Below are 14,416 nucleotides of genomic sequence, written 5' to 3' on the forward strand. Positions count from 1 at the left end.
GCCTATATCTTGCTCCATGCATACACAGAGACTGAGAAAATGACAGGTGCACTCAAATGTACTATAGACGGAATTCTTGATGTCAGAATTCTATTTTGGAAGGTTGCATTGTGTTGAACTTTCTGAGGAAAAAACGATATATTTCTTTGCCACTGCGGGAAAAAAGTAGTAAAAAATGAAACATTTTCATTTGCTGCAAGGAATGCCATGTATATTTTCATTAGGGAAGAAAAAATAAAAACACCCACAGCACCTGGTATTCCCAGGCAGTCTCCCAACCCAGTACTAATCAAGCCTCACCCTGCTTAGCTTCCGAGATCTGACGGGATCGGGCGCTTTCAAGGTAGTATGGCCGCAGGTGGACATTGCTGTCTCATGATATCCTCTCATTCTTAAATCCATGAGCCTATATCTTGCTCCATGCATATACAGAGACTGAGAAAATGACAGGTGCACTCAAATGTACTATAGACGGAATTCTTGATGTCAGAATTCTATTTTGGAAGGTTGCATTGTGTTGAACTTTCTGAGGAAAAAACGATATATTTCTTTGCCACTGCGGGAAAAAAGTAGTAAAAAATGAAACATTTTCATTTGCTGCAAGGAATGCCATGTATATTTTCATTAGGGAAGCAAAAAATAAAAACACCCACAGCACCTGGTATTCCCAGGCAGTCTCCCAACCCAGTACTAATCAAGCCTCACCCTGCTTAGCTTCCGAGATCTGACGGGATCGGGCGCTTTCAAGGTAGTATGGCCGTAGGTGGAGATTGCTGTCTCATGATATCCTCTCATTCTTAAATCCATGAGCCTATATCTTGCTCCATGCATACACAGAGACTGAGAAAATGACAGGTGCACTCAAATGTACTATAGACGGAATTCTTGATGTCAGAATTCTATTTTGGAAGGTTGCATTGTGTTGAACTTTCTGAGGAAAAAACGATATATTTCTTTGCCACTGCGGGAAAAAAGTAGTAAAAAATGAAACATTTTCATTTGCTGCAAGGAATGCCATGTATATTTTCATTAGGGAAGCAAAAAATAAAAACACCCACAGCACCTGGTATTCCCAGGCAGTCTCCCAACCCAGTACTAATCAAGCCTCACCCTGCTTAGCTTCCGAGATCTGACGGGATCGGGCACTTTGAAGGTAGTATGGCCGTAGGTGGAGATTGCTGTCTCATGATATCCTCTCATTCTTAAATCCATGAGCCTATATCTTGCTCCATGCATACACAGAGACTGAGAAAAAGACAGGTGCACTCAAATGTACTATAGACGGAATTCTTGATGTCAGAATTCTATTTTGGAAGGTTGCATTGTGTTGAACTTTCAGAGGAAAAAACGATATATTTCTTTGCCACTGCGGGAAAAAAGTAGCAAGAAATGAAACATTTTCATTTGCTGCGAGGAATGCCATGTATATTTTCATTAGGGAAGCGAAAAATAAAAACCCCTACAGCACCTGGTATTCCCAGGCAGTCTCCCAACCCAGTACTAATCAAGCCTCACCCTGCTTAGCTTCCGAGATCTGACGGGATCGGGCACTTTGAAGGTAGTATGGCCGTAGGTGGAGATTGCTGTCTCATGATATCCTCTCATTCTTAAATCCATGAGCCTATATCTTGCTCCATGCATACACAGAGACTGAGAAAATGACAGGTGCACTCAAATGTACTATAGACGGAATTCTTGATGTCAGAATTCTATTTTGGAAGGTTGCATTGTGTTGAACTTTCAGAGGAAAAAATGATATATTTCTTTGCCACTGCGAGAAAAAAGTAGCAAGAAATGAAACATTTTCATTTGCTGCGAGGAATGCCATGTATATTTTCATTAGGGAAGCGAAAAATAAAAACCCCTACAGCACCTGGTATTCCCAGGCAGTCTCCCAACCCAGTACTAATCAAGCCTCACCCTGCTTAGCTTCCGAGATCTGACGGGATCGGGCACTTTGAAGGTAGTATGGCCGTAGGTGGAGATTGCTGTCTCATGATATCCTCTCATTCTTAAATCCATGAGCCTATATCTTGCTCCATGCATACACAGAGACTGAGAAAATGACAGGTGCACTCAAATGTACTATAGACGGAATTCTTGATGTCAGAATTCTATTTTGGAAGGTTGCATTGTGTTGAACTTTCAGAGGAAAAAACGATATATTTCTTTGCCACTGCGGGAAAAAAGTAGCAAGAAATGAAACATTTTCATTTGCTGCGAGGAATGCCATGTATATTTTATTAGGGAAGCGAAAAATAAAAACCCCTACAGCACCTGGTATTCCCAGGCAGTCTCCCAACCCAGTACTAATCAAGCCTCACCCTGCTTAGCTTCCGAGATCTGACGGGATCGGGCGCTTTCAAGGTAGTATGGCCGTAGGTGGAGATTGCTGTCTCATGATATCCTCTCATTCTTAAATCCATGAGCCTATATCTTGCTCCATGCATACACAGAGACTGAGAAAATGACAGGTGCACTCAAATGTACTATAGACGGAATTCGCGATGTCAGAATTCTATTTTGGAAGGTTGCATTGTGTTGAACTTTCAGAGGAAAAAACTATATATTTCTTTGCCACTACGGGAAAAAAGTAGCAAGAAATGAAACATTTTCATTAGCTGCAAGGAATGCCATGTATATTTTCAATAGGGAAGCAAAAAATAAAAACACCCACAGCACCTGGTATTCCCAGGCAGTCTCCCAACCCAGTACTAATCAAGCCTCACCCTGCTTAGCTTCCGAGATCTGACGGGATCGGGCGCTTTCAAGGTAGTATGGCCGTAGGTGGAGATTGCTGTCTCATGATATCGTCTCATTCTTAAATCCATGAGCCTACTGCACCGACACACTTTATTCGAGCAAATACCCGGTATGTACCTGGCAGATACCTGGAATGCGCCACTCCTAACCTCTGACAAGCCCCGTTGCATTTGCCTTCCCAGCCTGGGTTCATGCCTGGCTGATGGGCGGCTGATCTGTTAAATGATAATGATTAGGGTTTAATAGGCTGCAATGCTTCGCGTGTCTACCAGATGGCATAAATTCATGAATTGTAATGCAGTTTATATATATATACTGTGCAGTATTGCAGCCAGCGGGAATAAAATGCTTCAATCCCTGCTTGGAAAATAACTCAATGTACTCGGGCAGAAAACAGTCACAAACCTCAATACACCCGGGTATACCCGAATTCGTGGGACTAGCCAAGCTCGAATAAAGTGTGTCGCCAGTGTATATCTTGCTCCATGCATACACAGAGACTGAGAAAATGACAGGTGCACTCAAATGTACTATAGACGGAATTCTTGATGTCAGAATTCTATTTTGGAAGGTTGCATTGTGTTGAACTTTCAGAGGAAAAAACGATATATTTCTTTGCCACTGCGGGAAAAAAGTAGCAAGAAATGAAACATTTTCATTTGCTGCGAGGAATGCCATGTATATTTTATTAGGGAAGCGAAAAATAAAAACCCCTACAGCACCTGGTATTCCCAGGCAGTCTCCCAACCCAGTACTAATCAAGCCTCACCCTGCTTAGCTTCCGAGATCTGACGAGATCGGGCACTTTGAAGGTAGTATGGCCGCAGGTGGAGATTGCTGTCTCATGATATCCTCTCATTCTTAAATCCATGAGCCTATATCTTGCTCCATGCATACACAGAGACTGAGAAAATGACAGGTGCACTCAAATGTACTATAGACGGAATTCTTGATGTCAGAATTCTATTTTGGAAGGTTGCATTGTGTTGAACTTTCAGAGGAAAAAACGATATATTTCTTTGCCACTGCGAGAAAAAAGTAGCAAGAAATGAAACATTTTCATTTGCTGCGAGGAATGCCATGTATATTTTCATTAGGGAAGCGAAAAATAAAAACCCCTACAGCACCTGGTATTCCCAGGCAGTCTCCCAACCCAGTACTAATCAAGCCTCACCCTGCTTAGCTTCCGAGATCTGACGGGATCGGGCGCTTTCAAGGTAGTATGGCCGTAGGTGGAGATTGCTGTCTCATGATATCCTCTCATTCTTAAATCCATGAGCCTATATCTTGCTCCATGCATACACAGAGACTGAGAAAATGACAGGTGCACTCAAATGTACTATAGACGGAATTCTTGATGTCAGAATTCTATTTTGGAAGGTTGCATTGTGTTGAACTTTCAGAGGAAAAAACGATATATTTCTTTGCCACTGCGGGAAAAAAGTAGCAAGAAATGAAACATTTTCATTTGCTGCGAGGAATGCCATGTATATTTTCATTAGGGAAGCGAAAAATAAAAACCCCTACAGCACCTGGTATTCCCAGGCAGTCTCCCAACCCAGTACTAATCAAGCCTCACCATGCTTAGCTTCCGAGATCTGACGGGATCGGGCACTTTGAAGGTAGTATGTCCGTAGGTGGAGATTGCTGTCTCATGATATCCTCTCATTCTTAAATCCATGAGCCTATATCTTGCTCCATGCATACACAGAGACTGAGAAAATGACAGGTGCACTCAAATGTACTATAGACGGAATTCTTGATGTCAGAATTCTATTTTGGAAGGTTGCATTGTGTTGAACTTTCAGAGGAAAAAACGATATATTTCTTTGCCACTGCGAGAAAAAAGTAGCAAGAAATGAAACATTTTCATTTGCTGCGAGGAATGCCATGTAAATTTTCATTAGGGAAGCGAAAAATAAAAACCCCTACAGCACCTGGTATTCCCAGGCAGTCTCCCAACCCAGTACTAATCAAGCCTCACCCTGCTTAGCTTCCGAGATCTGACGGGATCGGGCGCTTTCAAGGTAGTATGGCCGTAGGTGGAGATTGCTGTCTCATGATATCCTCTCATTCTTAAATCCATGAGCCTATATCTTGCTCCATGCATACACAGAGACTGAGAAAATGACAGGTGCACTCAAATGTACTATAGACGGAATTCTTGATGTCAGAATTCTATTTTGGAAGGTTGCATTGTGTTGAACTTTCTGAGGAAAAAACGATATATTTCTTTGCCACTGCGGGAAAAAAGTAGTAAAAAATGAAACATTTTCATTTGCTGCAAGGAATGCCATGTATATTTTCATTAGGGAAGCAAAAAATAAAAACACCCACAGCACCTGGTATTCCCAGGCAGTCTCCCAACCCAGTACTAATCAAGCCTCACCCTGCTTAGCTTCCGAGATCTGACGGGATCGGGCGCTTTCAAGGTAGTATGGCCATAGGTGGAGATTGCTGTCTCATGATATCCTCTCATTCTTAAATCCATGAGCCTATATCTTGCTCCATGCATATACAGAGACTGAGAAAATGACAGGTGCACTCAAATGTACTATAGACGGAATTCTTGATGTCAGAATTCTATTTTGGAAGGTTGCATTGTGTTGAACTTTCTGAGGAAAAAACGATATATTTCTTTGCCACTGCGGGAAAAAAGTAGTAAAAAATGAAACATTTTCATTTGCTGCAAGGAATGCCATGTATATTTTCATTAGGGAAGCAAAAAATAAAAACACCCACAGCACCTGGTGTTCCCAGGCAGTCTCCCAACCCAGTACTAATCAAGCCTCACCCTGCTTAGCTTCCGAGATCTGACGGGATCGGGCGCTTTCAAGGTAGTATGGCCGTAGGTGGAGATTGCTGTCTCATGATATCCTCTCATTCTTAAATCCATGAGCCTATATCTTGCTCCATGCATACACAGAGACTGAGAAAATGACAGGTGCACTCAAATGTACTATAGACGGAATTCTTGATGTCAGAATTCTATTTTGGAAGGTTGCATTGTGTTGAACTTTCAGAGGAAAAAACGATATATTTCTTTGCCACTGCGGGAAAAAAGTAGCAAGAAATGAAACATTTTCATTTGCTGCGAGGAATGCCATGTATATTTTCATTAGGGAAGCGAAAAATAAAAACCCCTACAGCACCTGGTATTCCCAGGCAGTCTCCCAACCCAGTACTAATCAAGCCTCACCCTGCTTAGCTTCCGACATCTGACGGGATCTGGCGCTTTCAAGGTAGTATGGCCGTAGGTGGAGATTGCTGTCTCATGATATCCTCTCATTCTTAAATCCATGAGCCTATATCTTGCTCCATGCATACACAGAGACTGAGAAAATGACAGGTGCACTCAAATGTACTATAGACGGAATTCTTGATGTCAGAATTCTATTTTGGAAGGTTGCATTGTGTTGAACTTTCTGAGGAAAAAACGATATATTTCTTTGCCACTGCGGGAAAAAAGTAGTAAAAAATGAAACATTTTCATTTGCTGCAAGGAATGCCATGTATATTTTCATTAGGGAAGCAAAAAATAAAAACCCCCACAGCACCTGGTATTCCCAGGCAGTCTCCCAACCCAGTACTAATCAAGCCTCACCCTGCTTAGCTTCCGAGATCTGACGGGATCGGGCGCTTTCAAGGTAGTATGGCCGTAGGTGGAGATTGCTGTCTCATGATATCCTCTCATTCTTAAATCCATGAGCCTATATCTTGCTCCATGCATATACAGAGACTGAGAAAATGACAGGTGCACTCAAATGTACTATAGACGGAATTCTTGATGTCAGAATTCTATTTTGGAAGGTTGCATTGTGTTGAACTTTCTGAGGAAAAAACGATATATTTCTTTGCCACTGCGGGAAAAAAGTAGTAAAAAATGAAACATTTTCATTTGCTGCAAGGAATGCCATGTATATTTTCATTAGGGAAGCAAAAAATAAAAACACCCACAGCACCTGGTATTCCCAGGCAGTCTCCCAACCCAGTACTAATCAAGCCTCACCCTGCTTAGCTTCCGAGATCTGACGGGATCGGGCGCTTTCAAGGTAGTATGGCCGTAGGTGGAGATTGCTGTCTCATGATATCACTCATTCTTAAATCCATGAGCCTATATCTTGCTCCATGCATACACAGAGACTGAGAAAATGACAGGTGCACTCAAATGTACTATAGACGGAATTCTCGATGTCAGAATTCTATTTTGGAAGGTTGCATTGTGTTGAACTTTCAGAGGAAAAAACTATATATTTCTTTGCCACTACGGGAAAAAAGTAGCAAGAAATGAAACATTTTCATTAGCTGCAAGGAATGCCATGTATATTTTCAATAGGGAAGCAAAAAATAAAAACACCCACAGCACCTGGTATTCCCAGGCAGTCTCCCAACCCAGTACTAATCAAGCCTCACCCTGCTTAGCTTCCGAGATCTGACGGGATCGGGCACTTTGAAGGTAGTATGGCCGTAGGTGGAGATTGCTGTCTCATGATATCCTCTCATTCTTAAATCCATGAGCCTATATCTTGCTCCATGCATACACAGAGACTGAGAAAATGACAGGTGCACTCAAATGTACTATAGACGGAATTCTTGATGTCAGAATTCTATTTTGGAAGGTTGCATTGTGTTGAACTTTCAGAGGAAAAAACGATATATTTCTTTGCCACTGCGGGAAAAAAGTAGTAAAAAATGAAACATTTTCATTTGCTGCAAGGAATGCCATGTATATTTTCATTAGGGAAGCAAAAAATAAAAACACCCACAGCACCTGGTATTCCCAGGCAGTCTCCCAACCCAGTACTAATCAAGCCTCACCCTGCTTAGCTTCCGAGATCTGACGGGATCGGGCGCTTTCAAGGTAGTATGGCCGTAGGTGGAGATTGCTGTCTCATGATATCCTCTCATTCTTAAATCCATGAGCCTATATCTTGCTCCATGCATACACAGAGACTGAGAAAATGACAGGTGCACTCAAATGTACTATAGACGGAATTCTTGATGTCAGAATTCTATTTTGGAATGTTGCATTGTGTTGAACTTTCAGAGGAAAAAACGATATATTTCTTTGCCACTGCGGGAAAAAAGTAGCAGGAAATGAAACATTTTCATTTGCTGCGAGGAATGCCATGTATATTTTCATTAGGGAAGCGAAAAATAAAAACCCCTACAGCACCTGGTATTCCCAGGCAGTCTCCCAACCCAGTACTAATCAAGCCTCACCCTGCTTAGCTTCCGAGATCTGACAGGATCGGGCACTTTGATGGTAGTATGGCCGTAGGTGGAGATTGCTGTCTCATGATATCCTCTCATTCTTAAATCCATGAGCCTATATCTTGCTCCATGCATACACAGAGACTGAGAAAATGACAGGTGCACTCAAATGTACTATAGACGGAATTCTTGATGTCAGAATTCTATTTTGGAAGGTTGCATTGTGTTGAACTTTCAGAGGAAAAAACGATATATTTCTTTGCCACTGCGGGAAAAAAGTAGCAAGAAATGAAACATTTTCATTTGCTGCGAGGAATGCCATGTATATTTTCATTAGGGAAGCGAAAAATAAAAACCCCTACAGCACCTGGTATTCCCAGGCAGTCTCCCAACCCAGTACTAATCAAGCCTCACCCTGCTTAGCTTCCGAGATCTGACGGGATCTGGCGCTTTCAAGGTAGTATGGCCGTAGGTGGAGATTGCTGTCTCATGATATCCTCTCATTCTTAAATCCATGAGCCTATATCTTGCTCCATGCATACACAGAGACTGAGAAAATGACAGGTGCACTCAAATGTACTATAGACGGAATTCTTGATGTCAGAATTCTATTTTGGAAGGTTGCATTGTGTTGAACTTTCTGAGGAAAAAACGATATATTTCTTTGCCACTGCGGGAAAAAAGTAGTAAAAAATGAAACATTTTCATTTGCTGCAAGGAATGCCATGTATATTTTCATTAGGGAAGCAAAAAATAAAAACACCCACAGCACCTGGTATTCCCAGGCAGTCTCCCAACCCAGTACTAATCAAGCCTCACCCTGCTTAGCTTCCGAGATCTGACGGGATCGGGCGCTTTCAAGGTAGTATGGCCGTAGGTGGAGATTGCTGTCTCATGATATCCTCTCATTCTTAAATCCATGAGCCTATATCTTGCTCCATGCATACACAGAGACTGAGAAAATGACAGGTGCACTCAAATGTACTATAGACGGAATTCTTGATGTCAGAATTCTATTTTGGAAGGTTGCATTGTGTTGAACTTTCAGAGGAAAAAACGATATATTTCTTTGCCACTGCGGGAAAAAAGTAGCAAGAAATGAAACATTTTCATTTGCTGCGAGGAATGCCATGTATATTTTCATTAGGGAAGCGAAAAATAAAAACCCCTACAGCACCTGGTATTCCCAGGCAGTCTCCCAACCCAGTACTAATCAAGCCTCACCCTGCTTAGCTTCCGAGATCTGACGGGATCGGGCGCTTTCAAGGTAGTATGGCCGTAGGTGGAGATTGCTGTCTCATGATATCCTCTCATTCTTAAATCCATGAGCCTATATCTTGCTCCATGCATATACAGAGACTGAGAAAATGACAGGTGCACTCAAATGTACTATAGACGGAATTCTTGATGTCAGAATTCTATTTTGGAAGGTTGCATTGTGTTGAACTTTCTGAGGAAAAAACGATATATTTCTTTGCCACTGCGGGAAAAAAGTAGTAAAAAATGAAACATTTTCATTTGCTGCAAGGAATGCCATGTATATTTTCATTAGGGAAGCAAAAAATAAAAACACCCACAGCACCTGGTATTCCCAGGCAGTCTCCCAACCCAGTACTAATCAAGCCTCACCCTGCTTAGCTTCCGAGATCTGACGGGATCGGGCGCTTTCAAGGTAGTATGGCCGTAGGTGGAGATTGCTGTCTCATGATATCCTCTCATTCTTAAATCCATGAGCCTATATCTTGCTCCATGCATACACAGAGACTGAGAAAATGACAGGTGCACTCAAATGTACTATAGACGGAATTCTTGATGTCAGAATTCTATTTTGGAAGGTTGCATTGTGTTGAACTTTCTGAGGAAAAAACGATATATTTCTTTGCCACTGCGGGAAAAAAGTAGTAAAAAATGAAACATTTTCATTTGCTGCAAGGAATGCCATGTATATTTTCATTAGGGAAGCGAAAAATAAAAACACCCACAGCACTTGGTATTCCCAGGCAGTCTCCCAACCCAGTACTAATCAAGCCTCACCCTGCTTAGCTTCCGAGATCTGACGGGATCGGGCGCTTTCAAGGTAGTATGGCCGTAGGTGGAGATTGCTGTCTCATGATATCCTCTCATTCTTAAATCCATGAGCCTATATCTTGCTCCATGCATACACAGAGACTGAGAAAATGACAGGTGCACTCAAATGTACTATAGACGGAATTCTTGATGTCAGAATTCTATTTTGGAAGGTTGCATTGTGTTGAACTTTCAGAGGAAAAAACGATATATTTCTTTGCCACTGCGGGAAAAAAGTAGCAAGAAATGAAACATTTTCATTTGCTGCGAGGAATGCCATGTATATTTTCATTAGGGAAGCGAAAAATAAAAACCCCTACAGCACCTGGTATTCCCAGGCAGTCTCCCAACCCAGTACTAATCAAGCCTCACCCTGCTTAGCTTCCGAGATCTGACGGGATCGGGCGCTTTCAAGGTAGTATGGCCGTAGGTGGAGATTGCTGTCTCATGATATCCTCTCATTCTTAAATCCATGAGCCTATATCTTGCTCCATGCATATACAGAGACTGAGAAAATGACAGGTGCACTCAAATGTACTATAGACGGAATTCTTGATGTCAGAATTCTATTTTGGAAGGTTGCATTGTGTTGAACTTTCTGAGGAAAAAACGATATATTTCTTTGCCACTGCGGGAAAAAAGTAGTAAAAAATGAAACATTTTCATTTGCTGCAAGGAATGCCATGTATATTTTCATTAGGGAAGCAAAAAATAAAAACACCCACAGCACCCACAGCACCTGGTATTCCCAGGCAGTCTCCCAACCCAGTACTAATCAAGCCTCACCCTGCTTAGCTTCCGAGATCTGACGGGATCGGGCGCTTTCAAGGTAGTATGGCCGTAGGTGGAGATTGCTGTCTCATGATATCCTCTCATTCTTAAATCCATGAGCCTATATCTTGCTCCATGCATACACAGAGACTGAGAAAATGACAGGTGCACTCAAATGTACTATAGACGGAATTCTTGATGTCAGAATTCTATTTTGGAAGGTTGCATTGTGTTGAACTTTCAGAGGAAAAAACGATATATTTCTTTGCCACTGCGGGAAAAAAGTAGTAAAAAATGAAACATTTTCATTTGCTGCAAGGAATGCCATGTATATTTTCATTAGGGAAGCAAAAAATAAAAACACCCACAGCACCCACAGCACCCACAGCACCTGGTATTCCCAGGCAGTCTCCCAACCCAGTACTAATCAAGCCTCACCCTGCTTAGCTTCCGAGATCTGACGGGATCGGGCGCTTTCAAGGTAGTATGGCCGTAGGTGGAGATTGCTGTCTCATGATATCCTCTCATTCTTAAATCCATGAGCCTATATCTTGCTCCATGCATACACAGAGACTGAGAAAATGACAGGTGCACTCAAATGTACTATAGACGGAATTCTTGATGTCAGAATTCTATTTTGGAAGGTTGCATTGTGTTGAACTTTCAGAGGAAAAAACGATATATTTCTTTGCCACTGCGGGAAAAAAGTAGCAAGAAATGAAACATTTTCATTTGCTGCGAGGAATGCCATGTATATTTTCATTAGGGAAGCGAAAAATAAAAACCCCTACAGCACCTGGTATTCCCAGGCAGTCTCCCAACCCAGTACTAATCAAGCCTCACCCTGCTTAGCTTCCGAGATCTGACGGGATCGGGCGCTTTCAAGGTAGTATGGCCGTAGGTGGAGATTGCTGTCTCATGATATCCTCTCATTCTTAAATCCATGAGCCTATATCTTGCTCCATGCATATTCAGAGACTGAGAAAATGACAGGTGCACTCAAATGTACTATAGACGGAATTCTTGATGTCAGAATTCTATTTTGGAAGGTTGCATTGTGTTGAACTTTCTGAGGAAAAAACGATATATTTCTTTGCCACTGCGGGAAAAAAGTAGTAAAAAATGAAACATTTTCATTTGCTGCAAGGAATGCCATGTATATTTTCATTAGGGAAGCAAAAAATAAAAACAACCACAGCACCTGGTATTCCCAGGCAGTCTCCCAACCCAGTACTAATCAAGCCTCACCCTGCTTAGCTTCCGAGATCTGACGGGATCGGGCGCATTCAAGGTAGTATGGCCGTAGGTGGAGATTGCTGTCTCATGATATCGTCTCATTCTTAAATCCATGAGCCTATATCTTGCTCCATGCATACACAGAGACTGAGAAAATGACAGGTGCACTCAAATGTACTATAGACGGAATTCTTGATGTCAGAATTCTATTTTGGAAGGTTGCATTGTGTTGAACTTTCAGAGGAAAAAACGATATATTTCTTTGCCACTGCGGGAAAAAAGTAGCAAGAAATGAAACATTTTCATTTGCTGCGAGGAATGCCATGTATATTTTATTAGGGAAGCGAAAAATAAAAACCCCTACAGCACCTGGTATTCCCAGGCAGTCTCCCAACCCAGTACTAATCAAGCCTCACCCTGCTTAGCTTCCGAGATCTGACGGGATCGGGCGCTTTGAAGGTAGTATGGCCGTAGGTGGAGATTGCTGTCTCATGATATCCTCTCATTCTTAAATCCATGAGCCTATATCTTGCTCCATGCATACACAGAGACTGAGAAAATGACAGGTGCACTCAAATGTACTATAGACGGAATTCTTGATGTCAGAATTCTATTTTGGAAGGTTGCATTGTGTTGAACTTTCAGAGGAAAAAACGATATATTTCTTTGCCACTGCGAGAAAAAAGTAGCAAGAAATGAAACATTTTCATTTGCTGCGAGGAATGCCATGTATATTTTCATTAGGGAAGCGAAAAATAAAAACCCCTACAGCACCTGGTATTCCCAGGCAGTCTCCCAACCCAGTACTAATCAAGCCTCACCCTGCTTAGCTTCCGAGATCTGACGGGATCTGGCGCTTTCAAGGTAGTATGGCCGTAGGTGGAGATTGCTGTCTCATGATATCCTCTCATTCTTAAATCCATGAGCCTATATCTTGCTCCATGCATACACAGAGACTGAGAAAATGACAGGTGCACTCAAATGTACTATAGACGGAATTCTTGATGTCAGAATTCTATTTTGGAAGGTTGCATTGTGTTGAACTTTCAGAGGAAAAAACGATATATTTCTTTGCCACTGCGGGAAAAAAGTAGCAAGAAATGAAACATTTTCATTTGCTGCGAGGAATGCCATGTATATTTTCATTAGGGAAGCGAAAAATAAAAACCCCTACAGCACCTGGTATTCCCAGGCAGTCTCCCAACCCAGTACTAATCAAGCCTCTCCATGCTTAGCTTCCGAGATCTGACGGGATCGGGCACTTTGAAGGTAGTATGTCCGTAGGTGGAGATTGCTGTCTCATGATATCCTCTCATTCTTAAATCCATGAGCCTATATCTTGCTCCATGCATACACAGAGACTGAGAAAATGACAGGTGCACTCAAATGTACTATAGACGGAATTCTTGATGTCAGAATTCTATTTTGGAAGGTTGCATTGTGTTGAACTTTCAGAGGAAAAAACGATATATTTCTTTGCCACTGCGAGAAAAAAGTAGCAAGAAATTAAACATTTTCATTTGCTGCGAGGAATGCCATGTATATTTTCATTAGGGAAGCGAAAAATAAAAACCCCTACAGCACCTGGTATTCCCAGGCAGTCTCCCAACCCAGTACTAATCAAGCCTCACCCTGCTTAGCTTCCGAGATCTGACGGGATCTGGCGCTTTCAAGGTAGTATGGCCGTAGGTGGAGATTGCTGTCTCATGATATCCTCTCATTCTTAAATCCATGAGCCTATATCTTGCTCCATGCATACACAGAGACTGAGAAAATGACAGGTGCACTCAAATGTACTATAGACGGAATTCTTGATGTCAGAATTCTATTTTGGAAGGTTGCATTGTGTTGAACTTTCAGAGGAAAAAACGATATATTTCTTTGCCACTGCGGGAAAAAAGTAGCAAGAAATGAAACATTTTCATTTGCTGCGAGGAATGCCATGTATATTTTCATTAGGGAAGCGAAAAATAAAAACCCCTACAGCACCTGGTATTCCCAGGCAGTCTCCCAACCCAGTACTAATCAAGCCTCTCCATGCTTAGCTTCCGAGATCTGACGGGATCGGGCACTTTGAAGGTAGTATGTCCGTAGGTGGAGATTGCTGTCTCATGATATCCTCTCATTCTTAAATCCATGAGCCTATATCTTGCTCCATGCATACACAGAGACTGAGAAAATGACAGGTGCACTCAAATGTACTATAGACGGAATTCTTGATGTCAGAATTCTATTTTGGAAGGTTGCATTGTGTTGAACTTTCAGAGGAAAAAACGATATATTTCTTTGCCACTGCGAGAAAAAAGTAGCAAGAAATGAAACATTTTCATTTGCTGCGAGGAATGCCATGTATATTTTCATTAGG

At 41.9% G+C, this 14,416-nt stretch overlaps 28 non-coding genes and 6 pseudogenes across 28 annotated transcripts; all 34 read right to left on the minus strand.

Annotated features, from left to right (window-relative positions):
• Positions 1-241: 241 nt before the first annotated feature.
• On the minus strand, positions 242-360 carry LOC142474435 (5S ribosomal RNA). Its single transcript, XR_012790385.1, has one exon. It is a non-coding gene; the product is annotated as a 5S ribosomal RNA (ribosomal RNA).
• A 286-nt stretch (positions 361-646) lies between these two features.
• LOC142474226 (5S ribosomal RNA) lies at positions 647-765 on the minus strand. The gene has a single exon (XR_012790193.1). It is a non-coding gene; the product is annotated as a 5S ribosomal RNA (ribosomal RNA).
• A 286-nt stretch (positions 766-1,051) lies between these two features.
• On the minus strand, positions 1,052-1,170 carry LOC142474595 (5S ribosomal RNA). The gene has a single exon (XR_012790535.1). It is a non-coding gene; the product is annotated as a 5S ribosomal RNA (ribosomal RNA).
• A 286-nt stretch (positions 1,171-1,456) lies between these two features.
• On the minus strand, positions 1,457-1,575 carry LOC142474622 (5S ribosomal RNA). The gene has a single exon (XR_012790561.1). It is a non-coding gene; the product is annotated as a 5S ribosomal RNA (ribosomal RNA).
• Positions 1,576-1,861: 286 nt separating this feature from the next.
• LOC142474623 (5S ribosomal RNA) lies at positions 1,862-1,980 on the minus strand. Its single transcript, XR_012790562.1, has one exon. It is a non-coding gene; the product is annotated as a 5S ribosomal RNA (ribosomal RNA).
• Positions 1,981-2,265: 285 nt separating this feature from the next.
• On the minus strand, positions 2,266-2,384 carry LOC142474385 (5S ribosomal RNA). Its single transcript, XR_012790338.1, has one exon. It is a non-coding gene; the product is annotated as a 5S ribosomal RNA (ribosomal RNA).
• Positions 2,385-2,670: 286 nt separating this feature from the next.
• On the minus strand, positions 2,671-2,789 carry LOC142474227 (5S ribosomal RNA). The gene has a single exon (XR_012790194.1). It is a non-coding gene; the product is annotated as a 5S ribosomal RNA (ribosomal RNA).
• Positions 2,790-3,473: 684 nt separating this feature from the next.
• Positions 3,474-3,592, minus strand: LOC142474666 (5S ribosomal RNA; annotated as a pseudogene).
• A 286-nt stretch (positions 3,593-3,878) lies between these two features.
• Positions 3,879-3,997, minus strand: LOC142474386 (5S ribosomal RNA). The gene has a single exon (XR_012790339.1). It is a non-coding gene; the product is annotated as a 5S ribosomal RNA (ribosomal RNA).
• A 286-nt stretch (positions 3,998-4,283) lies between these two features.
• LOC142474676 (5S ribosomal RNA) lies at positions 4,284-4,402 on the minus strand (annotated as a pseudogene).
• Positions 4,403-4,688: 286 nt separating this feature from the next.
• Positions 4,689-4,807, minus strand: LOC142474387 (5S ribosomal RNA). The gene has a single exon (XR_012790340.1). It is a non-coding gene; the product is annotated as a 5S ribosomal RNA (ribosomal RNA).
• A 286-nt stretch (positions 4,808-5,093) lies between these two features.
• On the minus strand, positions 5,094-5,212 carry LOC142474433 (5S ribosomal RNA). The gene has a single exon (XR_012790383.1). It is a non-coding gene; the product is annotated as a 5S ribosomal RNA (ribosomal RNA).
• A 286-nt stretch (positions 5,213-5,498) lies between these two features.
• On the minus strand, positions 5,499-5,617 carry LOC142474254 (5S ribosomal RNA). Its single transcript, XR_012790218.1, has one exon. It is a non-coding gene; the product is annotated as a 5S ribosomal RNA (ribosomal RNA).
• Positions 5,618-5,903: 286 nt separating this feature from the next.
• On the minus strand, positions 5,904-6,022 carry LOC142474665 (5S ribosomal RNA; annotated as a pseudogene).
• A 286-nt stretch (positions 6,023-6,308) lies between these two features.
• Positions 6,309-6,427, minus strand: LOC142474481 (5S ribosomal RNA). Its single transcript, XR_012790428.1, has one exon. It is a non-coding gene; the product is annotated as a 5S ribosomal RNA (ribosomal RNA).
• A 286-nt stretch (positions 6,428-6,713) lies between these two features.
• LOC142474228 (5S ribosomal RNA) lies at positions 6,714-6,832 on the minus strand. The gene has a single exon (XR_012790195.1). It is a non-coding gene; the product is annotated as a 5S ribosomal RNA (ribosomal RNA).
• Positions 6,833-7,117: 285 nt separating this feature from the next.
• LOC142474596 (5S ribosomal RNA) lies at positions 7,118-7,236 on the minus strand. Its single transcript, XR_012790536.1, has one exon. It is a non-coding gene; the product is annotated as a 5S ribosomal RNA (ribosomal RNA).
• Positions 7,237-7,522: 286 nt separating this feature from the next.
• LOC142474229 (5S ribosomal RNA) lies at positions 7,523-7,641 on the minus strand. The gene has a single exon (XR_012790196.1). It is a non-coding gene; the product is annotated as a 5S ribosomal RNA (ribosomal RNA).
• Positions 7,642-7,927: 286 nt separating this feature from the next.
• On the minus strand, positions 7,928-8,046 carry LOC142474678 (5S ribosomal RNA; annotated as a pseudogene).
• A 286-nt stretch (positions 8,047-8,332) lies between these two features.
• LOC142474564 (5S ribosomal RNA) lies at positions 8,333-8,451 on the minus strand. Its single transcript, XR_012790506.1, has one exon. It is a non-coding gene; the product is annotated as a 5S ribosomal RNA (ribosomal RNA).
• Positions 8,452-8,737: 286 nt separating this feature from the next.
• Positions 8,738-8,856, minus strand: LOC142474232 (5S ribosomal RNA). Its single transcript, XR_012790198.1, has one exon. It is a non-coding gene; the product is annotated as a 5S ribosomal RNA (ribosomal RNA).
• A 286-nt stretch (positions 8,857-9,142) lies between these two features.
• LOC142474390 (5S ribosomal RNA) lies at positions 9,143-9,261 on the minus strand. Its single transcript, XR_012790342.1, has one exon. It is a non-coding gene; the product is annotated as a 5S ribosomal RNA (ribosomal RNA).
• A 286-nt stretch (positions 9,262-9,547) lies between these two features.
• LOC142474233 (5S ribosomal RNA) lies at positions 9,548-9,666 on the minus strand. The gene has a single exon (XR_012790199.1). It is a non-coding gene; the product is annotated as a 5S ribosomal RNA (ribosomal RNA).
• A 286-nt stretch (positions 9,667-9,952) lies between these two features.
• LOC142474211 (5S ribosomal RNA) lies at positions 9,953-10,071 on the minus strand. Its single transcript, XR_012790179.1, has one exon. It is a non-coding gene; the product is annotated as a 5S ribosomal RNA (ribosomal RNA).
• Positions 10,072-10,357: 286 nt separating this feature from the next.
• LOC142474391 (5S ribosomal RNA) lies at positions 10,358-10,476 on the minus strand. Its single transcript, XR_012790343.1, has one exon. It is a non-coding gene; the product is annotated as a 5S ribosomal RNA (ribosomal RNA).
• A 295-nt stretch (positions 10,477-10,771) lies between these two features.
• On the minus strand, positions 10,772-10,890 carry LOC142474234 (5S ribosomal RNA). Its single transcript, XR_012790200.1, has one exon. It is a non-coding gene; the product is annotated as a 5S ribosomal RNA (ribosomal RNA).
• Positions 10,891-11,194: 304 nt separating this feature from the next.
• Positions 11,195-11,313, minus strand: LOC142474235 (5S ribosomal RNA). The gene has a single exon (XR_012790201.1). It is a non-coding gene; the product is annotated as a 5S ribosomal RNA (ribosomal RNA).
• Positions 11,314-11,599: 286 nt separating this feature from the next.
• LOC142474392 (5S ribosomal RNA) lies at positions 11,600-11,718 on the minus strand. The gene has a single exon (XR_012790344.1). It is a non-coding gene; the product is annotated as a 5S ribosomal RNA (ribosomal RNA).
• Positions 11,719-12,004: 286 nt separating this feature from the next.
• Positions 12,005-12,123, minus strand: LOC142474515 (5S ribosomal RNA). Its single transcript, XR_012790460.1, has one exon. It is a non-coding gene; the product is annotated as a 5S ribosomal RNA (ribosomal RNA).
• Positions 12,124-12,408: 285 nt separating this feature from the next.
• On the minus strand, positions 12,409-12,527 carry LOC142474557 (5S ribosomal RNA). The gene has a single exon (XR_012790499.1). It is a non-coding gene; the product is annotated as a 5S ribosomal RNA (ribosomal RNA).
• A 286-nt stretch (positions 12,528-12,813) lies between these two features.
• Positions 12,814-12,932, minus strand: LOC142474566 (5S ribosomal RNA). The gene has a single exon (XR_012790507.1). It is a non-coding gene; the product is annotated as a 5S ribosomal RNA (ribosomal RNA).
• Positions 12,933-13,218: 286 nt separating this feature from the next.
• LOC142474680 (5S ribosomal RNA) lies at positions 13,219-13,337 on the minus strand (annotated as a pseudogene).
• Positions 13,338-13,623: 286 nt separating this feature from the next.
• LOC142474568 (5S ribosomal RNA) lies at positions 13,624-13,742 on the minus strand. Its single transcript, XR_012790509.1, has one exon. It is a non-coding gene; the product is annotated as a 5S ribosomal RNA (ribosomal RNA).
• A 286-nt stretch (positions 13,743-14,028) lies between these two features.
• LOC142474681 (5S ribosomal RNA) lies at positions 14,029-14,147 on the minus strand (annotated as a pseudogene).
• Between the last annotated feature and the right edge of the window lie 269 nt (positions 14,148-14,416).

This window comes from Ascaphus truei, assembly GCF_040206685.1.
Source record: "Ascaphus truei isolate aAscTru1 chromosome 18 unlocalized genomic scaffold, aAscTru1.hap1 SUPER_18_unloc_1, whole genome shotgun sequence".
NCBI lineage: Eukaryota > Metazoa > Chordata > Amphibia > Anura > Ascaphidae > Ascaphus > Ascaphus truei.